The sequence below is a fragment of the Cetorhinus maximus genome, chromosome 21 (assembly GCF_964194155.1).
Source record: "Cetorhinus maximus chromosome 21, sCetMax3.hap1.1, whole genome shotgun sequence".
NCBI classification, from domain to species: domain Eukaryota; kingdom Metazoa; phylum Chordata; class Chondrichthyes; order Lamniformes; family Cetorhinidae; genus Cetorhinus; species Cetorhinus maximus.
In genome coordinates this window covers 25897739-25924037 of record NC_135899.1, presented here as the reverse complement: position 1 = coordinate 25924037, position 26299 = coordinate 25897739, and the positions used below count along the sequence as shown (strand labels likewise).

At 45.4% G+C, this 26299-nt stretch overlaps 1 protein-coding gene across 5 annotated transcripts in view; it reads right to left on the bottom strand.

The window, feature by feature from the left end:
* The window catches only part of LOC144695773 (ral guanine nucleotide dissociation stimulator-like), a 153829-nt gene that overhangs the window by 90966 nt on the left and 36564 nt on the right, over positions 1-26299 (bottom strand). Inside the window, exon 1 of one of the 5 annotated variants that reach the window (XM_078566756.1) lies at positions 23816-24437. The exons of the other annotated variants lie outside the window; for them this stretch is intronic. The gene's annotated coding sequence lies outside the window, so the exon portion shown is untranslated. Of the gene's footprint in view, positions 1-23815; positions 24438-26299 lie in introns of those variants that run through there. 5 annotated transcript variants of the gene reach the window in all.

Here is a 26299-nt window from a genome sequence, read left to right as displayed (position 1 = left end):
ACTTCAGTGCACAATCTAGGCTGACACTCCAGTGCAGTACTGAGGGAGCACTGCATGATCAAGGGGGCAGTGTTCAGGGAATGCTGTACTGGCAGTGGGGCAGCTATGATGGAGTGCTGCACTATCAGACGTATAGAATTGAGGAAGTGCTGCACTGTCAGAGGGTCAGTACTGAGAGAATGCTGCACTGTCAGAGAGTCAGTACTGAGGGAGTGCTGCACTGCCAGAGAGTCTGCACTGAGGGAGTGCTACGCTGTCAGCGGGTCAATACTGAGGGAGTGCTGCACTGTCAGATGGTCAATACTGATGAAAAGCTGCACTGTCAGGGGGGCAGTAGTAAGAGAATACTGCACTGTCAGATTTTTTTTTATTCGGTCATGGGATCTGGGTGTCGTTGGCTAGGCCAGCATTTATTGCCCATCCCTAGTTGCCTTTGAGAAGATGGTGGTGAGTTGCCTTCTTGAACTGCTGCAGTCTATGTGGTGTAGGTACATCCACAGTGCTGTTAGGGAGGGAGTTCCTGGATTTTGACTCAGCGACAGTGAAGGAACGGCGATACATTTCCAAGTCAGGATGGTGAGTGATTTGGAGGGGAACTTGCAGGTGGTGGTGTTCCCATCTATCTGCTGCCATTGTCCTTCTAGATGGTAGAGGTTGTGGGTTTGGAAGATGCTGTCTAAGGAGCCTTAGTAAGAAGGTCAATACTGAGGAGCTGCACTGTGGAGGGGCAGTAGTGAGGGAATGCTGCACTGTCAGTCAGTCAACAGTGAGGGAGTGCTGCACTGTCAGATGCTCAATACCGAGGAAGAGCTGCACTGTGGAGGGGCAGTAGAGGGAGTGCCGCTCACTCTCAGATGGTCAATACTGAGGAAGAGCTGCACTGTGGAGAGGCAGTAGAGGGAATGCCTCTCACTCTCAGATGGTCAATACTGAGGGAGAGTTGCATTGTCGGAGGGGCAGGAATAAGGGGGTGCTACACTGTTAGAGGCGTCGTCTTTCAGGTGGGACATTAAACAGCCCTCTCAAGTGGGCCATGAAAGATCCCATTTTAAAACAAGCAACGAAGTTCTCATGGAACAGCAGGGAGTCATGATTACAAAAATTACCATATGGAAAAGGGCCATTCATTTCATCGTACCTGTGCCAATACTGGCTACATATTATACTGATGGAGTGACTATGACTGGAGACAATAAAGGTATTGGTGCGAAAGAGGCATGATGGATTGAATAGCCTCCTCCTCTCCTGTATCGCTCTAAGATTTTGTGATTAATCTTGAGTAGACCACTGCCAGCTAAGCTGGAGAGAAAAAGCAAGATGAATGTGTTTTTATTTTACATTCACTTTGAGGTGTTTGAATAGCTGTTAAAAAATATTGGAGATGGGGGCGAGGAAGAAAAAAAATTCAGCTGTTTGTAAAGATGTCGTTACAACTTTACTGGGTCTGATTTGGTACGCTGGCAATTTAACCCCAATAAAAGGTGTAAACTGAAGCCTTTCACAACACATTCAATTGTTAAACCAATTGACAGCACACTTCTTGTGAATGAGACTAAGCGTGCGCGCATTGCTGCACCTGTCCCTGTATCTGATCTGCGAGTAGTGCAAGGGCAGGTGGGTACGACTTGGACTCAGCACCCGTGAGCGGTTCCGGGGTCAGAGAGGGCATGAACCTGACAGGGTGTACGCTTGCTTGACCATGTACAATCTGAAACCATGAGGCGATTTTAACACCCACCGCCCTGCACCCCTATGCTCCGTGAAGCAAGAGTGGGCAGCGGGAATTAAAATCCTCCCCTGGAACTCACCCTCTGGTGTTCCGCTGTCATCCCACACAGGCTGCCACTTCAACCAGCAGCCTTGAGAACAGGTGAGACACCAATGTCTAATAGGCAAATATCCATTGACTGAGTCAAGCAGCAGAAAACAGTCTGTGTGAATCACAACTGTTTTATTGTTGTTGTTATAATTCTGTACAAATACCAGTTTCCGTTCTTCCTTTCCGGATCCAAAAGCCAACACCCCGACTATGGAGAGGGGCGAAAAAGCAGCTCTTAAGTACAGGCTTCAATGAGCATCACCTGCTCTCAATTCACTCTGAAACTTGTCCTGGTTTACTCTTAAAGGGACCTGCGTTTCAAACATTGTCAACTGACACCCATCCAGGAAGCAGCAAGGTCCTTCCTGAAACAGGCAGAACGGGCACCTCAAGACAAGCGCAACTAAACCAGTGGAAGCTGAACGTGTCCTCGGAGGCTGATCCCACTGCCCTTCAGCCCCTCAGACCTGTTCCCGCCACACAATCACATAATGGCTGACCTGTGTTTTAACCGCCTTGCCTCCAGGTCCCTTGATATCCTCATCAAAAACAAATCCATTCTAGCTTTGAAATTTTTAATTGACCCACCCCACCCCACCCCTCGCCTCGCCAGCCTTTTTTTTGGGGAGAGACAAAGTTCCAGATTTCCACCATCCTTTGTGTGAAGAAGTGCTTTCAAAAATGGCCTGGCTCTAATTTTAAGGTTCTAGCCCCTTGTTCTGGACTTGCCTCATGAGAGGAAGTAGATTCTCTTCATCAACTCAATCAACCTCTTTGATCACGTCATCTGATACTGGCTGTGATTTATAGGACATTCAATTGGCAATTAATTAGTAGCTGTTTCTACTCGATGTGGACTATTACATACTAAAATGAAGGCTGTTCATCATCCATGGGGCAAGATAAAGCAACTGTTCATTTTAATTATTTATTGAGCTTCCTTGACTGATGAATCTAAATGACATAAACATTGCAGATTAAATGTTAATGTTATGCATATCTAAGGGGACATTAAGTAAATGGATTTGGATAGTCGTGGTTAATTGTCAGTCACCCCTCTGATTCTACAGGCTACGAGCCCAGAATCCGGGCTGATACGACAGTTGCAGACCTGAGGGAGAGATGTCAGGCGACCATTACTGAGGCTGTACTTCACTGTCGGTGGTATAGAACTGAGGAAGTGCTGCACAATTGGAGGGTCACCAGTGAGGGAGTGCTGCACTGTTGGTAGCACAATACTGGGAGAAGGCACTATACTAACAGAGAATCAGTACCGAGGGAGTGCTGCACTGTCAGAGGGTCACTACTGAGGGAATGCTGCACTGTCAGAGGGTCAGTACTGAGGGAATTCTGCACTGTGGGGGGCAGGACTGAGGGCATGCTGCACTGTCAGAGGGGTAGTACTGAAGGAGTGCTGTACTGAGCTGCCTTCTTGAACTGCTGCAGTCCATGTGATGTAAGTACATCCACAGTGTTGTTGACAGTATTGATGGAGTACTACACTGTCAGAGGGTCAGTACTGAGGGAATGCTGCACTGTCAGAGGGTCAGTTCTGAGGGAATGCTGCACTGTCAGAGGGTCAGTTCTGAGGGAATGCTGCACTGTCAGAGGGTCAGTTCTGAGGGAATGCTGCACTGTCAGAGGGTCAGTTCTGAGGGAATGCTGCACTGTCAGAGGGTCAGTTCTGAGGGAATGCTGCACTGTCAGAGGGTCAGTTCTGAGGGAATGCTGCACTGTCAGAGGGTCAGTTCTGAGGGAATGCTGCACTGTCAGAGGGTCAGTTCTGAGGGAATGCTGCACTGTCAGAGGGTCAGTTCTGAGGGAATGCTGCACTGTCAGAGGGTCAGTTCTGAGGGAATGCTGCACTGTCAGAGGGTCAGTTCTGAGGGAATGCTGCACTGTCAGAGGGTCAGTTCTGAGGGAATGCTGCACTGTCAGAGGGTCAGTTCTGAGGGAATGCTGCACTGTCAGAGGGTCAGTTCTGAGGGAATGCTGCACTGTCAGAGGGTCAGTACTGAGGGAATGCTGCACTGTCAGATGGTCAGTACTGAGGGAATGCTGCACCATCAAAGGGACAGTACTGTGGAAGTGCTGCAATGTGGGGAGCAGGACTGAGGGCATGGTGCACTGTCAGAGGGGCAGAACTGAAGGAGTGCAGTATTGTCAGGGGAGCAGTACTGAGCTGCCTTCTTGAACTGCTGCAGTCCATGTTGTGTAGGTACACCCACAGTGCTGTTGACAGTACTGATGGAGGGCTGCACTGTCAGAGGGACAGTACTGAAGCAGCATTGCACTGTCGGAGCTGCAGTAATGACAGAGTGCTGCACTGTCAGAAGGACAGCACTAAGGGAGTGCTGTATTGTCAGGGGAGTCATAGCGAGGGGCTGCACTGATGGAGCTTGGCCTGTTGTTCGAGACATCAGGAGTGAAATTGATCTGCTGGAGCAGTGCTAAATAAGTGATAGTCAATAAGCAGCCAGTTTTACACCATGAATTTTGTTTTTCAGTGGGTGTTGCTGGGCAAGGCCAGCATTTGTTGCCCATCCCGAATTGCCCTTGAACTGAGTGGTTGACTCTGAACTGCCATTTCAGAGGGCAGTTAAGACTCAACCACATTGCTGTGGGTCTGCAGTCACATGTAGGCCAGACCAGGTAGGGATGGCAGATTTCCCTCCCTATAGGGCATTAGTGAATCAGATGGATTTTTAAATGACAATCAATATGATAGTTAAAAGCAAAATACTGCGAATGCTGGAAAACTGAAACAAAAACAGAAAATGCTGGAAAAACTCAGCAGCTCTGACAGTATTAGTTTCATGGTCACCATTACAGAGAAGAGCTTGCAATTCCAGGTTTTATTAATTCATTGAATTTTATGTTCCACCAGCTGGCATGGTGGGATTTGAACCTGTGCCCCCAGAGCATTAGCCTGGGCGTCTGGACCCAGTGACATTACCATGACACCACTGCCTTTCTTCACCATTGAAGTTAGATGGGGTGCAATACAGGCTGCCGGCTTCATGCCAAAGTTGGAGTTCACACCCAGTTGGCCCAGACGCTGAAAGCTGTTGTTAACAGTTAAAATGGTGCCAATCTGTCCCTTAAAAAGGACTAGGGATTATGAAAAGTCTTGAATTTCTATAGCATCTTTCACAACCTCAGGATGTCCTAAGTGCTTTACAGCCAATAATGTGCTTTTTAACATGTAGCCAGTGTTCTAATGTAGGAAATGTTTTGCACACAGCAAGATCCCACAAACAGCAATGTGATGATGACCAGGTAATCCTTTCTCTTTCAGTAATATTGGCCGAGGGCTAAATATTGACCACGAAACTGAGGAGAATGCCCCTGTTCTTCTTCAAAATAGTACCAGGCAATCTTTTACATCCACCTGAGAGGGCAGAAGGGGCCTTGGTTTAACGCCTCATCCAAAAGACAGCACCTCTGGCAGTTTCAGTACCGCCCCTCCTACAATGCAGCACTCCCTCAGCACTGACTACCTGACAGTGCAGCACTCCTTCAGTCATACATCTCTGAGAGTACGGAACTCCCTCAGTATTACCCCCCTCAGTATTACCCCCCTCAACAGTGTAGTGCGTCCTCAGTACTGAAGGGCAGCCTCGGCAAAATACTAGTGGGAGAATTTTTTTTAAAAATAGTACAACTTTACATTTTGGCAGAAGGAGCAGAGGCATCAGGCGGAAACTGTTGTGATCTGGAACGTATAGCCTGATCGGGCGGTGGTATCAGATTCAGTAGTAACTTTCAAAAGGGAATTGGATAAATACTTGAAGGGAAAATATTTGCTGAATAGTTGTGAAAAAGTTAGGGAGAGGGGTCTATTTGGATAGCTCTTTCAAAGAGGCTAGATGGGCCAAATGGTCTCCCTCTGTGCTGTATCATTCTATGGTTTTCTTCCTGCTCAGCAATAATTCTGGAACATAGGGAAAGAGAAAATGGAAAAGGCAAGAGTTGACAGCAGTCAGTGGTGAACAGCAACACAGGCAGTAACCTCTATCACATGAAAACGATGGTAACTCATGAAAGGCTCCTCTGAGCCCCGGTTCCAGGGATCAGTTAGTTTGCAAAGAACAGAGCAAAATTATGCAATTGTGCTCATTAGGAAGCCCATCCTGTGTGAACAGTTAAAGAGGAAGATACAAATTCAGAGAAGAGAAGTAACTCATAACTGGGTATCCATTATTCTACATATAAACAATCTGAACCCCTCGATTAGATTCCAGTCTGTAACTCACTTCCAGGTATCCATTATTCTATATATAAACCATCTGAACCCCTCGATTAGATTCCAGTCTGTAACTCACTCCCAGGTATCCATTATTCTACATATAAACAATCTGAACCCCTCGATTAGATTCCAGTCTGTAACTCACTTTCAGGTATCCATTATTTTATATATAAACCATCTGAACCCCTCAATTAGATTCCAGCCTGTAACTCACTCCCAGGTGTCCATTATTCTACATATAAACAATCTGAACCCCTTGATTAGATTCCAGTCTGTAACTCACTCCCAGGTATCCATTATTCGCTACATATAAACCATCTGGACCCCTCGATTAGATTACAGTCTTTAACTCACTCCCAGGTATCCATTATTCTATACATAAACCATCTGAACCCCTCGATTAGATTCCAGTCTGTTACTCACTCCCAGGTATCTATTATTCTATATATAAACCATCTGAACCCCTCGATTAGATTCCAGTTTGTTACTCACTCCCAGGTATTCATTATTCTATATATATATATAAACCATCTGGACCCCTCAATTAGATTCCAGCCTGTAACTCACTCCCAGGTATCCATTATTCTATATATAAACCACCTGTACCCCTCGATTAGTCTGTAACGCATTCCCAGATATCTATATAAGAATCTCACATTAAGAATCTCTCAGGGATCTGCACTGTGGCTTCAGCTTTTCACTGTACTTATCAATGACTTAGTTGCAAGAACAGACAGCCGTTTATCCAAGTTTGCTGGCTTCGCTATATTAGGTAGCACAGTAAGAAGCGTAGATGTGAGCAGGAAGTTGTAAAGGAAAATTGGTGGATTAAGTGAGTGGACAAAACTGTTTCAGGTAGAATTCAATGTAGGGCAGTTGGACATCATCCACTTTGGAACAGGGTAAGAGAGATTGGAATATTTTCTAAATACTAAGAGGCTAGTGACTGCAGTGGAGTGGCAGAGAGATTCGAGGTTCATGCACAGAAATCACACAAAGCTGATAGACAGGGACTAAAAAGGTAATTTAAAAGGCTAATGGTGTATTGCCCTTTACCACAAGGAGGGGCTGGAATGCAAAGGGGTGTATGTTCTGTCACAGAGCTCTCATCAGAGCCCATCTGGAGTAACTGTGTTCAGCTCTGGGCCTCAGGAAGGACAGATTAGCCTTGGAGCGGGTGCAGCGTAGATTCACCAGAATGATACTGGGGCTAAAACATTTAAAGTATGAGGACAGATTGCAAAGGCTGAGCTGGTATTCCCTCTAAAATAGAAGATTAAAGGGTAGTTTAGTAGAGATGTTAACGATGATTAAAGGATTTGATAGGATTGATGCAGAGAAACTATTTCCTCTGGTGGGAATATCTGAAACAAGGGGGCATAATCTTACAATTAGAGCTAGGCTGTATGCGATGATGTCGGAGAGCACTTCACACAAGGGGCAGCAGAAGTAGGAATCTGGAATGCTGTCTCTCATAAAGCTGTCAAGGATGAAGGTCAATTGAAAATTTCAGAACAGTGATTGATAAATGTTTGTTGCATTACGATATGAAGGGATACGGAACAAAGCAGTTAAGATACAGATCAGTCCTTATCTATTTATTTTTCTTCCTCCATGGGATGTGAGTATCGCTGGCAAGGCCAGCATTTATTGCCCATCCCTAATTGCTCTTGAGAAGGTGGTGGTGAGCTGCCTTCTCAAACTGCGGCAGTCCATCTGTAGGTGCACCCACAGTGCTGTTAGGAACACAATTCCAGGATTCGGGCCCAGTGACAGTGAAGCAACAGCAAAATAGTTCCATGTCAGGATGGTGTGTGGCTTGTAGGGAAACTTGCAAGTGGTGGTGTTGCCATGTGCCTGTTGTTCTTGTCCTTCCAGGTGGTACAGGTCTCAGGATTGGAACGGGGGGAGGCTTGGTGTGTTGCTGCAGTGCATCTTGTAAATGGTACACACTGCTGCCACTACATACCGGTAGGAGAGGGAGTAAATGTTGAAGATAGTAGATGGGTTGAAAATCATGCAGACTGCTTTGTCGTGGGTGGTACCGAGCTTCTTGAGTGTTGTTGGAGTTGCACTCATTCAGCTAGTTGGAGAGTATTCCATCACACTTCTAACTTGTGCCTTGTAAATGGTGGACAGGCTTTGGGAGTCAGAAGGTGAGTTACTCTCTGCAGAATTCCCAGCCTCTGACCTGCTCTTGTAGCCACAGTATTTATCTGGCTGGTCCAGTCAAGTTTCTGGTCAATGGTAACCCCCACAATATTAATTGTGAGCGATTCAGCGATGGTAATGCCATTGAATGTCAAGGGGAGATGGACAGATTCTCTCTTGTTGGAAATGGTCATTGCCTGGCAATGGTGCGGATGTTACTTATCAGCTGAAGCCTGAATGTTATCCGGGTCTTGCTGTGTACAGGCACGGACTGCTTCAGTATCTGAGGAGTTGGTACTGAGCATTGTGCAATCATCAGCGGACATCCCCACTTCTAATCTTATGATGGAGGGAAGGTCATTGATGAAGCAGCTGAAGATGGCTGGGCCAAGGATACTACTCTGAGGAACTCCTGCAGTGATGTCCTGGAACTGAGATGATTGGCCTCTAACAACCACAACCATCTTCTTTTGAGATACGACTCCAACTAGTGGAACGCTTTCATCCTAATTCCCATTGACTCCAGTTTTGTTCAGGTGGAACAAAGGGCTTGAGAGGCTGAATAGCCTCCTCTTGTCTCTATGTTCCTATTTTGTGTGTTTGTTATCTCTAAGTTTATTATGTTGGAATCATGATATGTATACTATGACAGAACTGCATGTTTGCTAGAGGAAATCCATCCTCCAGCAGGATTCAGTGAATAATTCATCTGTCTCTTTCATAACACTAAAGTTTACAGGGTCCCCACCACAGAGTTACATCAGAGAGGCGAGGGTTGTGTGTTCAGAACTGGCAACATTGCAGAAACACTCCGAGGGTTGCAGTCAAAACCAAAGATGCTAATTAGAAACCTTGTAACATAGAGGACCAGAATCCCTCTTTCAACATACAAACATACGAATTAGGAGTGGGAGTAGGCCATTCGGCCTCTCAAGCCTGTTCCGTCAGATCGTGGCTGATCTGATTGTGGTCTCCACTTTCCTGTCTATCCCCTAAACCCTTTGACTCTCTTGTCAATCAAGAATCTATCTAACTCAGCCTTAAAAATATTCAATTACCCTGCCTCCATTGCTGTCTTGGGAAGAGAATTCCACAGACTCTCAACCACTGACAGAAAACATTTCTTCTTATTTTTGTCTTAAATGGGAGACCCCTTATTTTTAAACTGTGTCCCTTAGTTTTCATCTCTCCACAAGGGGAAACATCCTCTCGGCATCCACCCTGTCAAGTCTGCTCAGGATCCTGGGGGACACGTTTCCTAAATGTGGTTCAGTAAGATCACCTCTCATTCTTCTAAACTCCAATGGATACAGGCCAACCTATACAACCATTACCCATAAGGTAACTCCTTCATTCCAAGAATCTGTCGAGTGAATCTTCTCTGAACTGCTTCTAAAGCAATTATATCCTTTCTTAAATAAATAGACCAAAACTGTACACAATACTCCAGACGCAGCCGCACTAAAGCCATGTACAATTGTAGCAAAACTTCCCTACTTTTATATTCCATTCCCCGGCAATAAACAACAACATTCCATTTGTTTTTCTAATCACTTGCTGTGCCTGTGTATTAAATTTTTCTGATTCATGTACCAGGACACCCAGATCCCTCTGTACCACAGAGTTCTGTGATCTCTCTCTATTTATATAGCATACTGATTTTCTGTTCTTCCTGTAAAAGTTCACATTTTCCTACATTATTATACATCAAATAAAAGAGTGAGGGCCTGCATTCAGAACAGAGTACACAAGAACGTACGGAGGAGTGTGGATTACTTATCAGCATGTGAACCTCACCAACCAGACAGTTCAATAGTATGGGTCACTGCTTATTTATAATGGCCACATATCTTAAGCAGGATACAATTCTGAACCAACTCAAAACTCCTTGAAGGGGCTCATTTGGAATGGAATCACTGTCCGAATGGGAACTGAATAATCCTCTGTCCAGCAAACTGCCCTGAATAGTAGACACCCCCATTCATAGCAAGGTTACAAAAGAGCATAGGAAGGTAGAAACAGAGCGTAACTATCTGCAGTGACATAGGACAGAATTGTCTCTAGCTAAAAAATATTTGAGGGTCAAGACTATTCCCGCCGGCTTAATTTTACAGGAGGTGGCCATGTAGTAGGCTGTCCCCGCGTTCGTAAGAACATACGAACATAAGAAACAAGAGCAGGGGTTTGCCATTTACTCCCTCATGCCTGCTCCACCATTTAATAAGATCACGGCTAATCTGATTGTGGCCTTAATTCCGCTTTCCTGGCTGCCTGCCCCCCATAACCCTTGACTCCCTTGTAAATCAAAAATCTGTCTAACGCAGCTTTGAATATATCTAATGACCCAGCTTCTGCTGTTCTCTGGAGTAGAGAATTCTAAAGATTAACAATGCTCTGACTGAGAGAAGAAATTCCTCCTCATCTCTGTCTTAAATGGGTGTCACCTTATTCTGAAACTCTGGCCCCTAGTTCTAGAAGCCATGAGGGGAAACATCCTCTCAGCATCAACCCTGTCAAGCCCCCTTCAGAATCTTTCATAAGATCATGTCTCATTTTTCTAAATTCAATGAGAATAGGCCCAACCTGCTCAACCTTTCCCCATAAGACAACCCACTCATCCCAGGAATCTGGTGAACCTTCTCTGAACTGCCTCCGTACATCCAAGTTTAGATAAGGTGGATCAAAGTACAAGAATTAGGGAACATAGGTTTAAGGCTTTGGGTAAGAGATTTTTAAACATTTATTCATTCATGGGATGTGGGCATTGCTAGCTAGGCTAACATTTATTGCCCATCCCTCATTTCCCTTATTCAGAGGGCATTTAAGAGTCAACTACATTGCTGTGAGTCTGGAGTCACATGTAGGCCAGCCCAGGTAAGGACGGCAGATTTCCTTCCCTAAAGGACATTAGTGAACCAGATGGGTTTTGATGACAGTTGGCAATGGTTTTGTGGTCATCATTAATTCCAGATTTTTCTTGATTCAAGTTTCACTATTTGCCATGATGGGATTCAAACCCGGGTCCCTGGGTCTTTGGAATACTAGTCCAGTGACAATACCACTATGCAGAAAGTTACAATAACTCGCTGCCCAAAACGGTGGTGGGAGCAGAGACAATCCAAGAATTCAAAGGAAAATTGGATACGCATTTGAGGGAAATAAACTTGTAGGGCTACGGGATACAGCAGGGGAATGGGACTGACTGGATTACTCCATGGAGAACCGACATGGACTTGATGGGCTGAATGGCCTTCTTCTGTCCCACAAATGGCTCCATGACTCTATAGTTGGGGGCGGTGGGCAAGCTGAGGAGACAAGAGAGCCAACTGGGTGCTGGCATGTGAGGGAAGCCAACAGCCTTCAGTGTAGTTACAGTGCCTGGGGAACAAATGGGAGCACCGTAAAGAGAGGGAGGGGCTGGAATGATTTTCCAAAGCACTCAGTGGCATCAGGCTCCAGGAGAGACTGCTGCAATGCCAGGTCTCAACCTACCCTTGACTGAAGGCTTCCTGATGTCTTCCAATTATTCACTAATCTCATATAAAGCCGGAGGTTCTAGGTGCTGCTGCTATGCGCTTGCCTCCTGTAAACTGATGAGCCATGCAGGGGATCTGGGTCATCCCTTGGAAAATTGACATTGTTGTGGGGAAAATGCAACCTAATTGCCCTATCAACTCTCTCAATTAATTTCCTGCTGCTGTCAGCTATGGTGTCAGTTGTGGCTCAGTGGGTAGCACACTCAACCTCACAGTCAGAAGATTGTAGGTTTTAAGTCTCACTCCAGAGATTTTAAGTACATAACCCAGGCTGACACTCTCCAACACAGTACGGAGAGAGTGCTGCACTGTCAGAGGTGCCAGCTTTCAGGCAAAATGTTAAACCGAGGATTTGTCTGTCCTCTCACATGGATATAAAAGATCCCACAGGCATTGTTTCGAAGAAGGGGTGGGTTCCCCTTTGATCTATCAACATCTATCCCTCAATTGAGACCATTGGGGGAAAAAAAGTGATCTGATTATTATCACATTGCTGTTTGTGGGAGCTTGCTGTGTGCAAATTTGTTGCTGCAATTCCTACGCGAGTGAGTCCATTTCAAAAGTACTTCATTGGGTGTAAAACGCTTAGCGACATCCTGAGGTTGTAACAGGCTTTATAGAATTACAAGCCTTATAATTGCTGGAATATAAAAACTGTTGGATGAAGGAAGGCCATCTGTTAGCCACCTACAGTCCCGACTGTCACATGATACAAGGACGGAATTGATGACCAATCACAGCAATCAATTTCCATCACCGTGTCTCTAACAGACCCAGACATGAGGTGAGGAACATCTCAGTGACGACGAGATTAGCTCCAAACTTACCTGTTCCTCCCGAACCCACTCCGCTCACCACGTCATAATTTCCAATTGCACAGATACTGGAGCCCAAAATGTTATTTGCTGGGAGAAATGTCTCTAATTTACATTTAAATGAATCATGATTAAACATCTCCCTGGAGATCCCGTTCCATAGATTGACCACTTGCTCAGTGAAATATCTGTTTCCACAGGATTTGCATCAGGTTGCCGGTTGTAAGGGACTTCATTGTGTGTCCATCCCGTAATAATAGAGTTCAACTGAATCTCAGGCCAGCTCGCAATCACATTCATTCAAAGCAGTGGATTCAGGCACTAAATGAACTTCTTTTTTCAAACAGCAGCTCCACATCCTCCTGACATCTCGCAGTTTCACTGCCAATGAATCGCTTTTTGTAGAGCGGTCACGACCCATTATACCGGCAGACACAGCAATCAGCTTGTGCACAGCAAGACCCCACGGCGGCAGTGCTATAAATGAGCAGTAGATCAGGTAAGTTGGCCAGAACACGAGGGAAGGAACCCTGCACTTCATTGTATTTGCATCTACCTTAACGGGGTCCCAACTTAACATCTTATCCAAAACACAGCAACTCCCTCAGAACCGCACACAGCTATCAGCCTGGATTATATGATCAGCTCCCAGTTTAGGGTTAAATCCACGACCATTTGCCTCCTCAGGTAGCAGAAGTGGATGGGGAAATTGTAGCATGGGATGAAAAACAGGCGATAGCAAATCAGTCGCCCGTTCTCATCCAATTTTCTTTCTCGGGTACAAGGGGAGATTTTGTGGCACAGTGCGTAGCATCTCTGCCTTTGACCTTGAAACTTCATGCCTTAGGAAGGTGTGTTCACAGTATGGCCAACCTATAAATCCTTCCAACATACACCAATGTCAGGCGGCAAGAGCAGGAGAGATTCCTGGCCATCCATGTGATGGAAGGAAAATTGGAGTGACTATTCAAAGCTCCGGCCTACAACATGCATGTAAAAGTGCATGTTTGCCACAGCAACACCGACACCTCAGATTGGTGCCAACAGCATGGGTTCGATTCACCATTCTGGCTAGGGTGGATTCGGGACCTGCCTCGGTGGATCTGGTGGGATGATTCCCCGAGCAGACTGTCAAAGTCATTTGGCAGAATGCCTCATCGCCAGAACTTTCCAACAAGCACCAAGATGTAGCTTGGCTGGTGGTGAGAAAGGCCCTCCCTGTCAGATCCTTCCTACACGCCAGGAGTCTCACCCCCTCGGCATGTTGCCCTTGAGATGGCTGCGGTGGGGAAGAGACCGTTGTTCACCTCCTTGTGGATTGTGCCTTTGTAAAGAAGGTCTGGAGAGAGATGCAGTGGTTTCTGTCGAGGTTCATCCCGAGCAGTTCTGTGACACAGGACTCTGTGCTCTACGGGCTGTTCCCAGGGACACACACCGAGACAAACATCAACAGCAGCTGGAGGATCATCAACTCAGTGAAAGACACTCTTTAGTCTGCCCAAAACTTGTTGGTCTTCCAGTGCAAAGAGTTGTCCCCGACCGAGTGTTGCAGACTGGCACATTCCAAAGTCCAGGACTACGTGCTGAGGGACACACTAAAGCTTGGGGCAGCTGCTGCAAAGGCGCAATGGGGAAAGGTCGCTGCCTAAGACCTTTCTGCACAGTGCACCGAGGGGTTGGGAACTGTTTAAATCCCCTCGGGCTCTACAGCTCAAAATGAATGTATGCAAATGATTGTAATATTCATTTATTGTATTGATGTATTTCGTGATACACGTTGTAAAAGTTGAACCCGATTGTATTTTTGTGATGGTGATTTTGAAAAGGTTTGAAATGTTGTTTGAAGAGATTTTATGAATAAAGTATATTTTTGAAAAAAAAAGGATTCGGGACCTGCCTCCTTGCCCTACCTGAGGTTGTGGCTGTGGGTCAGACCTGCCCTCTGGCAGAGAACTGGAGAGCGAGATATGAGATGGGAAAGGTCTGAGGTCCAAAACTGACGAGTTATATAATGAAATTGTGTGAAATGGGTGGGGTTCGAAACGGATGAGGTGCGAGACTGGCAGCTGATTGGCTCTCTGCTTTGTACCCAGAGAGTTAAGTTGAAAAGGATGTGTCAAGCTTTTCCCGTCGGGTGAATGAACGATAAAAACATAGTGGAACGAATTTTACTTCTAGCCGACAGTTAAAACGGGCGATATTCACCGCTCATGATACATCCTGACCGGGTTTCTTGTTAGTTGAAATCTCATAATTTTTTTTCTTTAAGTGTGATCACTATCATGTCGCCAGTAAGTATGCCAGTCAACTTGTGCACAGCATGATCCCACACAAAACAATAAGATGAATCACCAGGTGAAGCCAATGGAGTGTTAAATTGGGCAGAGGACCCAATTGTGAGCCAGGGTAGATTAAAATAGGGTCTATCAGCTCACGGTGTAGCATTTCCACTGCCAGGTATCAGCCAGGAGGCCGAGGAAAATGCAAACGTAATTTCCCAATGGGATGCTGACTCCCTGGTGCGAGGATAAAAGTCTGCAAGGGGAAAGTGTCATAGCCAAAGTTCATGGTCTATGTTGGAACTAATGACTTAGGAAGGAAAAGTGTTGAGGAAAAATATTGAAGAAAAGGATGTCAAAAAGCAGTAATCTCAGGATTGCTCCCATGTGCCAGTGAGGTTAGAAACAAGGAGATTGTGCAGGTAAATGTGTAAGTGGAAAAGTGGTGCAGGCAGGAGTGTTTCAGATTCTTGGGGTATTGGCACCAGTTCTGGGGGGATGGTGCATTTGTGCAGGATGAAGTCGCTCCCGAACAAAACTGGGATTAATATCCTTGATGAGAGGTTCATACGTACTCTGGGGATGGTTTAAACTAATTTGGCAGGGAGGAGGGGAACCAGAAAATAGCAGAAAGGAGCAGAAATGAAATCAGAGGGGAGAGAGAAAGAAAGAGGTAAACTGCAGTTAAATTCGAAATATTCCAAAAATAGCAGGGATCAGATTGAGGAAAATTAGCAAAAAAGTGACAAACGGGGTATTGAATTGTGCATACATCAATGTCTTTAGCATTACCAGTGAGATTGGTGATCTGCAAGCACAAACTGCCACATGGGATTATATCATGGCTGCATTAACAGAGAAATGGGTCAAAAGCAACCGGGATTGGATTCTTCATATTCCTGGTTACCAAGTATTCAGGAATGATAGAAATGGAAAAAAGAGGGGAGCGTGGCAGCATTGATTAAGGATGATGTTACATTTTGAAATAGAAAGGATATCCTAGATATATTTGGCTTGAGCCGTGGAACAGAGGGAGAGCTCTTACATGACTGGAATTTCATTTTTTTTTTTACACAGAGTTTCAAACTGAGAAGGAGACATTAGAGCAAATTTCAAAGGTATGGAACAAAGAGCAGTGATATTTTCTCCCTCTCTTCATGCAGCTTCTTTGTTAGCTTATGGCTTATGTCATGATATGCCTACGGGGCAAGGTGAGGAAGCAGGCCTCAAGAACTACCTCAGCCAGTACAGGGGACTGAACCTGAGCTAATGGTGTTGTTCTCACCACATCCGAGCCATCTAAGCTAACCCAGACCCCACAGTAATACTAGTGATTTTAATGACCCTGATATGGGCTGGGAATGGAATGAGAGGGATTTCTGGTAGGTGTGCAGTAGAAATGTCACGATCAATTCATCCCCGATCCAACAAGGAAAGAAGCAGTGTTAGATCTGGTTCTAGGATATGAGGTAGGACAAGTGAAGAGAATTGAGAAGTGGGGAACTTATACTTTCTCTGTATTGAACATTGGATAGATGACACGTACAGTTTTGCATTCAGTTCTGGTTGCCATATTATAAAAAGGATATAGAGGCACTGGAGAAGGTGCAGTTGTTTTTCAAGGAAGATAAGTAAAATGTATGGCTCTTTACATCAGGAAAGGATTGACAGGCTGGGTCTCTTCACTCTTGAAACAGAAGGTCAAGGGGTGGCCAACAGAGGTCTTTAAAACTCTGAAAGGCTGTTACAGAGCAGATACAGTGAAAATGTTTCCTCTTGTGGAGAAGAGCTTAGCTAGAAGCCATCAATATAAAATGGTCACCGAGGAATCCAATAGGGAATTCAGGAGAAAAGTCTTCAACCAAAGAATGTGGGGCTCACTACCACAGGGAATGTCTCATGTTCTTATGTTGAGGTGAATAGTACAGATGCATTTAAGGGGAGGTCAGACAAGTATATGAAGGAGAAGGGAATAGAGAGTTACGATGATAGATTTAGATGAGAAAAGATGCTCTGAGTGGAGCATAATCACAAGCATGGACTGGTTGGGCTGAATAAGACCATAAGACATAGGAGCAGAAATTAGGCCATTCGGCCCGTCGAGTCTGCTCCGCTATTCAATCATGGCTGATAAGTTTCTCAACCCCATTCTCCTGCCTTCTCCCCATAACCTTTGATCCCCTTACCAATCAAGAACCTATCTATCTCGGTCTTAAATACACTCAATGACCTGACCTCCACAGCCTTCTGTGGCAATGAATTCCGTAGATTCACCACTCTCTGGCTGAAGAAGTTTCTCCTCATCTCGGTTCTAAAAGGTCTTCCTTTACTCTGAGGCTGTGCCCTCGGGTCCTAGTCTCTCCTACTAATGGAAACATCTTCCCCACGTCCACTCTATCCAGGCCTTTCAGTATTCTGTAAGTTTCAATCAGATCCCCCCTCATCCTTCTAAACTCCATCGAGTATAGACCCAGAGTCCTCAAACGTTCCTCATATGTTAAGCCTTTCATTCCTGGGATCATTCTCGTGAACCTCCTCTGGACCCTCTCCAGGGCCAGCACATCCTTCCTGAGATACGGGGCCCAAAATTGCTCACAATATTCTAAATGTGGTCTGCCCAGAGCCTTATAAAGCCTCAGCAGCACATCCCTGCTTATATATTCTAGTCCTCTCGAAATAAATGCCAACATTGCATTTGCCTTCCTAACTACCGACTCAACATGCAAGTTAACCTTAAGAGAATCCTGGACTAGGACTCCCAAGTCCCTTTACACTCCAGGTTTCTGAATTCTCTCCCCATTTAGAAAATAGTCAATGCCTCTATTCTTCCTACCAAAGTGCATGACCTCACACTTCCCCACGTTGTATTCATCTGTTTCTGTGCTGTATATCTAAGTGGAGTGTGTTACAGTAGGAGATCCTCTAGCTAAGAGTGACCAGAGCATGAATTGGCTTTTAAGCAATTATGGGAAAATATTGAAGGTAAAAATGCTCAACTAGGAAAGAGTTAATTCCAATGGTTTAGGTAGGGGCAAAGCAGTGACGCAGCAATGGGAGCATTCAGGGCAGAGATAATTTACGTACAAACTAGGCCTATTCCTCTGAAGGGATAAAGGTAAAGTATCCAAAGCTAATGCACCTGGGTGACAACGGGAATAGATAAAATACAACAGAAACTGGAGGCTTATGTGGAGCTCGCTACCACAAGTCGGTCAGTTGTGTCAGGAGTACAATTCAGTTAATAGCCAGGAAGATTATGGAAAGCACAGGAAGGAATTTGAAAAAAAATTTAATACAGGAAGTAAAGAGAGGTCATGAGAAAAGAATTAAATTGAACTCTAAAACATTTTATAAGCACTAGAGGCAAATGTGACATCCTCTTTCAAGCAAGGCCAGCCCTAGCAACTACAGGCCAGGTAGTTTAACATCAGCATTGGGTAAGGTTTTCGAAACAATAATCTGGGGAAAGAATCAAGAGATACTTGGACAGGTTTGAGTTCATTAAGATGACTAGCACGGATTTGTAAACGTCAGATCATGCTTGACGAATCTAAATCAATTTTATGATGAAATAACAGAGATGAAGGGAATGCGGTGGATTTTGTCAATAGGGATTTTACGAAAGTGTTTGACAATGTACCACATAGAAGGCTGGTTAACAAAATGGAGGCTCATAGAACAGGAGCATCCAATTGGATAAAAAAACATTGGCTGAAGGATAGAAAGCAGCGAGTCGGGTTAAAGGTAAAAACAAAAAGCTAAAAGCTACTGCGGATGCTGGAAATCCAAAACAAAATAAAAACAGAATTACCTGGAAAAACTCAGCAAGTCTGGCAGCATCGGCGGAGAAGAAATCAGTCAACGTTTCGAGCCCTCATGGCCCTTCAGCAGAACTGAAGCATACTATGCTTCAGTTCTGCTGAAGGGCCATGAGGGCTCGAAACGTTGACTGATTTCTTCTCCGCCGATGCTGCCAGACTTGCTGAGTTTTTCCAGGTAATTCTGTTTTTATTTTGTAGTCGGGTTAAAGGGTTATTTTTCAGATTGGAGGATGCTAGTCAGTGGTGTTCCTCAAGGGTCAGTACTGGGACCATTGCTCTTTATGCAGTGCACAGCAAGTTATGCACAGCACGATCCCACACAAACTAATAAGGTGACACACCAGTTGAAGTTGATGAAGTGTAAAATTGGACAGAGTGCCCAACTCTGAGCCAGGCTAGGTTAAAATAGGATCTATTAGCTCATGGTATAGCATTGTCTCTACCAGGTATCGGTCAGGATTCCAAGGTAAATGCAAACATAATTTCCCAATGGAAAAATAACTTGGGCCTTGGGATACAAAGTAAACTTTCAAAATTTTCTGATGATACCAAACTTGGGGGTGCGGCAAACTATGAGGGTGACATGTATCGCTTGCAACAGGACATAGATAGGCTAGCAGAATGAGCAGATAAGTAGCAAATGCAGTTTAATACAGAGAAGTGTGAGGTGATACATTTTGGGAGAAGAGATAGTGAGAGGTAATATAGACTTAATGGCACAGTAAGGGTGCACAGGAACAGAGGGGCCCCTGGGTGCATGTGCATAAATCTTTGAAGGTGGGGAGGACATAATGAGAATAGTTTGTAAAGCATGTGGAACCTTGGGCTTCATAAATAGAGGTGTTGAGTACAAAAGCAGGGAAATTATGCTGAATCTTTATAAATCTCTGGTCAGGCCCCAACTAGAGTTTTGCATCCAGTTCTGGTCGCCACATTTTAGGAAAGATGTGAGGGTCCATGAGAGGATGTAGGGGATTTACCAGAATGGTAGCAATCAAAGATTTCAAAAGGAAATTGAGTGGGCAACTGAAGGAAATAAACCTTCAGTGCTACGGTGATGGGCAGGGGCGTGGGATTGACTGGATCGCTCCACAGAGAGCTGGCATAGACTTGATGGGCCGAATGGCCTCCTTCTGTGCCATGAAGACTCTATGACATATGAAGTGTATGTAGTTTGCTAGGAAAAAAGTTGAGCTGATAAGGACCTGAAGGAACACTTTCATGTTTTGAGGACAGGGAAGATGACTAAAGTACTGTATTAAATGAGTACAGTACTTCACAAAGCAAACAAATGATGTGAAGTTTACATGAGAAGAGGAGAGAGAAATTATGGTGAGGATAATTATAGCTAGAGAAGATGTACTAAAAAGATAAGCGTTTCTGAAAGTTGGCAAGTCACTGGTCCAGATGGAATGCATTCAAAGTCGCTGAAAGAAGCTTAAGGAGAAATAGCAGAGACGCTGATCAAAATCTTTCAATCCTCAATGGATACGGAAGTAGTGACGGAGAACTGGAACATTGTTAATGTTATACCACTGTTCAAAGAGGGAAGTAGGATAAATCAGGAAACTACAGGCCAGTCAGCCAATCACTGATGGGAAAGTTATTGGAAATCCTTTATCAGGGACAAAATAAACATTTATTTGGGAAGGCATGGGTTAATCAAGGACAGCCAGCCTGGATCTGTTAAAGGCCAATCATGTCAGTCTAACTTGAGTGAATTCTTTGATGCGGTCACAGAGAAGGTTGGTAAAGGTAGTGCAGCAGATGTTTTATACGTGGACTTTAGCAAAGCATTTGATAAAGTGCCACGCAGGAGGCTTATTAAGAAGATGGGAGCCCATGAAATTAAGGGGGAAGTGTAGTGCTGACATTGATTCTGAATTGTCTCAGTGACTGGAAGCAGAGGTTGGCGGTGGATGGATGTCTTTTAGACTGGGAAGTAGTTTGCAACGGTGTTCTCCAAGGGTCAATTTTGGGTATGTTACTCGAAGTAATTTTAATAAATGATCTAGGCTGGGGTCTCAAGGCAGCATTATAAAGTTTTTTTTTGTATACATTCATGGGATGTGGGTGTCGCTGGCTGGGTCAACATTTATTGCCCATCCCTAATTGCCCTTGAGAAGATGGTGGTGAGTGGCCTTCTTGAACCGCTGCAATTCATGTGGTGTGGCCATGCCATTAAATGTCAAAGGATGAAGGTTAAATTCTCTCTTGTTGAAGATGGTCATTGCCTGGCACTTGTGTGGCACGTATGTTGCTTGTCACTTGTCAGCCCAAGCCTAAATATTGTTCAGATCTTGCTGCATTTGGACTGCTTCAGTATCTGAGGAGTTGCAAATGGTGCTGAACATTGTGCAATCATCAGCGAACATCCCTACTCCTGACCTTATGATGGAAGGAAATTCATTGATGAAGCAGCTGAGGATGGTTGTAGTTGGTATGAAACTTGGCAACATAGTAGAGAGTGCTGAGGAGAATCATAAGCTGAGGGAGATGGTGGTGTAGTGGTAATCTTACAACATGAGTAATCCAGAGGCCCAGGGTAATGCTTTTGGAACACAGGTTCAAATCCTACTACGGAAGTTGGTGGAATTTAAATTCAATTAATAAATCTGGTATGTAAATCTAATCTCAGTAATGGTGACCATGAGGACTATCATTGATTGTTGTAAAAACCCATCTGGTTCACTAATGTCCTTTAGGGAAGGAAATCTGCCGTCCTTACCTGGTCTGGCCTGCATGTGACTCCAGACTCACATCAGTGTGGTTGGCTCTTAACTATCCTCTGAAATGCTCAGTCCAAGGGCAATTAGGGATGGGCAACAAATGCTGGCTTTGCCAGCGTTCCCCACATCCCGTGAAAGAATAAAGAAATTTTAAAAATGTCAAATACAGGATGGTGAGATGGGCAGAAGCATAGCAGATGGAGGTAACTGTGGAGAGGGATATACTTTGGAAGGGCTAATATGGCAAGATTGCATATTATAAATGGCACAGTTTTGAAAAAAGAAACCTTGGTGCCAATGTCCACACAAATCCTTAAGGATGGCAGGACAATATGATCAGGTGTGGTTAAAAAAAGCCTATTGGTTGCATAAATAGAGGCATAAAACATAACAGCAAAGAGATCAGACTAGAACCTTATAAATCCCAGCTGGAGGACTGTGGACAATTCTGGGCACTGAACTTCAGGAAAGATGTAAATGCTTCAGAAGGGATTCCGAGGAAGTATACCAGGATGTTACCAGGGATGAGGGACGTTAGTCATGAAGAAAGGTTAGAAAAGTTAGGACTGCTCTCCTTGAAATATGGACAAGGTTAAGAGGTGATCAAATCAAGGTTTTCAAGACGGTCAGAGGTTTTGATAGATTAGCTAAAGAAAGGCTGTTCTCTCTGGTGAGTGAGTCAATAACCAGAAGTCAGAGATTCGAAATCATTGGTAAAAGTTCGAGAGGGGAGAATTACTTTCACCCAGAGATATCAGGATCTGGAATGTTCTGCTGAAAAGGCTGGTGGAAGCTGATTCCATAAATAATCTTAAAAGTGAGTTGGATGGGCAATGGAGGAGGAACTTGCAGGGCTATGGACACAAAGTGGCAGCTGAGACTTAAGTAGAAATTCTCTTCACAGAGCCAGCACAGGCATGATGGGCCAAATGGCCTCCTTCTGTGCTGTAGGTTTATATGATTCTATGAGCCACACCCTTTCATCCCCCAACCCCTCATCCACCACTCTGTGCGCCCCTGCTCTTTAAAGAGTTTCTTGGGATTTGAATGTCCTCCTGAAGCAATAAGAAGAAGCAGATGGAGCTTTAGTTTAAACCACTCATCCACAGCTTGGTATTAATTCTAGTAATTATGTTGAGTGCAATGATTGTTCCTTATAATTAGTTGTGGTTATGAGAGGACTGGCTGCAGAATTAAGTTGGAGACATATTGCCTAAGAGCTACAAAGCAGCTTGTTCCAGATATGCAAATGAAATTTGCTTCACTGATTGCATTTTAATTATGAATGAAAAATGCACTTCAATCCAATGTTCAGTATGTGGCTAGACCACACTAGGGAGTGCTGCGAGTTCTGATCTCAATATTATGAAAAGGACATAGACACACAGGAGAAAGTCCAAAAAATAGATTGGCTGGAATGATACCAGAACTGAGATGTTGCACCCGTCAGGAACGATTGAACAACCTGGGGCTCTTTTCTCTGGAAAAGAGGAGACTGAGGAATGACCGCATGTAAGTTTGAGTTGTCTTTAACGTTATGAACAGGTTTTATAGGGCAGACATAAAGAAGATGACTCTAGCTTGCGGGAAAGACTGGCATGAGGGGCCATCAATTTGAGATAGTCATCAGTAAATCCAATAAGGAATCCAGGAGAAACCTGTTTACCAGAGAGTGGTGTGAATGTGAATTGTGGATTGTGGAACTCACTATCACAAGGAGTATAGATGCTATCAAGGGGAAGCTAGAGAAATGCATGAGGGGGCAAAAGGATAGAAGGTTATGTTGATGGGGTGAGGTGAAAGGGGTGGGAGGAGGCTCATGAAGTGCATAAACTCTAGCATGGACCTGTTGGGCTGAATGGCCTGTTTCTGTGCTAAAAATACTTTGTAATAAAATGGGTGGAATGATACATGCTACCACACCACTCCACCACAGGGGCGAGCTGGAAGGCGCAGGGGGTGGGGGTGGTGACGGGAGGTATAAAATCGGGTGACAAGATGGAGGTGCCATGCCTGTCATCTACCTGCCACCACTGGGATTTAACAAGTGGCAATGGAGGCATCAGGAGATCCTCCCACCCTTAACCAATCAATGGCCACTTACGGGCCTCTTCCCACTACCGCTATTATTCCACCAGTAGCGGGGGTGCTCACGTCATGTGCCAAGGCCACCAGGTGGACCCTGGTGACCTTATTGAGGGCTATGTGTGGGAGGTGGGTGTGGTGGCTCCCTCACATTCAAGCACCCTGTGCCCAATGGAGCCTCCCTCCATGATACTGCCCACTGCCAGTGCCACCCCCCCAACCACGTTCGCCTCCTCACCCAGTCTCACTCACCCCCCCCCTCCCCCTCGCTGGGGCCTGCCAGCCTGGCTCCTGTGACCACTATCCCCCCCTCATCCTCACCCCCACTCACCTTATTTTCCAGTTCCCACGATGCTCTTCACTGGGGACTGCCTGCAGTTCCAGCAATGACCACTAATCCTGGCGGCGCTGCTGGGACTAGATAGCTGCCGGTCATCTGATTGAACAGCAGCTGTCGGAGGCAGGACTTATCGGGGAAACGGGGTGGGGCGGTGTGATGTCTCGCCCTGAGCCAATTAAGGGCCCGAAGGCTGTAAAACCAGCTTGGGACTTCCCAGCCGCGTAGAGGCGGGCTCACCCCTGACTTTCGAGATGTGGGGCGGGGCCACCGCCGGTGTGCAAAATTCCGCTGAATATATATTTCACGACGATGCATTTGGCTAGATTTACCGCAAAAGTCCTTTCTAGAGCTGTCCGTACTCCTGGGGACTTCCTCTGCTACGTTGTACCGCAGCCTGCCGTAGTTATGCTTTACGCTTCGCTACGGCTTTTTGCTCCTCAACTCTGGGTAGGAAGGTTGTGGGTTCGAGTCCCGCTCTTGCACAAATGGACTTCCACATTTTCTACATTACAGCAGCCACGGCACTTCAAAGGATGAAGTTCATTGGCTGTAAAGTGCTTTAGGACATCCTGAAGCTGCGGAAGGCGCCAGAAAAATGCAGTCTTTCTTTCTTTCGGGGCCACCGATTATGCTTGACTATGAGGCTAAAACTGAAGGAGAAGCTAAATCACCGCCTCAGGGCTGACCGTAATTGGGAAGAGGCTGGAAAATTCAATGAGGTAGCAGGCAGTTTGAAATGTCTCACATCCATCTTCATCTACTTAAACTGTGTCACAGAAGCAAGCTTCTGTCAGGTGCACTGCAGTGCTGACAACTGAAGAGGAGTGGAAGATAATTATAAGTGGTAATCACAGCCTGGCACTACCAATGAAGCCACACCTTAATGAGGATGCATCCTCTGATCACCACAGCAAAAACAGCTTGCATTACATATGGCCATTAGCACGGTAAAATGTCTCTAGGCCCTTCAAAGTAGCAGAACCAGACAAACATTTGACAAAGGAGACACAGACCATTAGGGCAGGTGACCATTTTTTAAACTCATTTTTACGGGAGGTGGGCATCGCTGGCTAGACCACCCCTAATTACCCTTGACAAGGTGGTGGTAAGCTGCCTTCTTGAACCACTGCAGTCCCTGTGGTGTAGGCACACCCAAAGTGCTGTTAGGGAGGGCATTCCATAAACTTGGCCAAAGAGGTAAATTTTAAGGAGTGATTCAACAGAGGAGGGAGAGGTTTAGTGGGGGGAATTCCAGAGCTTAAAATCAGAGGACCGCTGGGCTGGAGGAGGTTACAGAGATAGGGAGGGTGCGTGGCAGTGAAGGGATTTGAAAACAAAAACGAGACGCGTTACTTACCCGGGAGCGAGCCAACGTAGGTCAGCCACCACAGGGTGAACAGGACTTGGCACAAATTAGGACGGGGGCCAGCAGACTTTTGGATCAGGAAGGGAGAAGGCCAACCAGGAGTACATTGGCGTAGTCAAATCTGCAGCTAACAAAGTCCTGCTGGAGCCTTGGAAGTGGGGTTTGCTTTTCTCGCAAAGTCCGCACCAATAAAGGAGTGAAGCTCAAAGTCCTTAAGGTAATTAAGATAATCTCTCCTTGTGTGGCTCAGCGTAATATTCTGTTTGATAACATTCCCGTGAAGCGCCTTAGGACCTTTCACTGTGTTGGGGGCATTCAAGGAGTGCAAGTTGGTGCTGTGGTTGCATTATGCTCACCTGAGCAACAGAGGGCAGAACGGAAAGAGGCCAATCCATTTGAAAGTGAGCAACTTTGATAGCAAGCGTGGACAAACTGTGCTGCTGCGGGGCCACCTAGAGGAGTCGGCGAGTGTCGACATCCGGATTCACACATCCCCAAGAACCGCTTGATCATTATCATTCCAGTCCTTCCCCACAATTAAAAAAACAGTGCATGGTGAAAAGCGTCACTGTCATTGGCAGTCTGATTACCATGTTTCCACAACATCTATGTGTTATACCAAATCTGTCCGCAGGCAAAAAAAATAAATAAAAAGAAATGTTCTGCATTCAGATGATTTCTAGATTGTCTGTGCTGGCGGGTAGATTTCAAGCCATGGATTTACAGGATCCTATCAGAAACCTTGTGGGATATAAATGAAACCTTGGCTGGTAGCGGAGAACAAACACTAGTGAATCGGCAATCCGATAAACACCACCGAATGGTTTTTATTCCGATTCGGGTGCAGTGTAAAACGAGCTGCCCATTCCCTTTATACGTGACCCACCTGAGGTGAATTTATGTCACGGCACCTTTGCCTTTGACTCCATCCTCCTGCTTGCTCAGGCTGGATCGGACTGCATGCAGATCGAGAGGGCGGCGATCTTTTGTCCGCACTTCTTATTCACTGTCAAGGCTTCTCACTCTGCAGCATTATCCGCCTTCCTCCCTGGCCCACTCCGCTGCTTCTGAGGCCCCTCCCCGCTTCTGTTAGCTCTAGTTTCCATCTA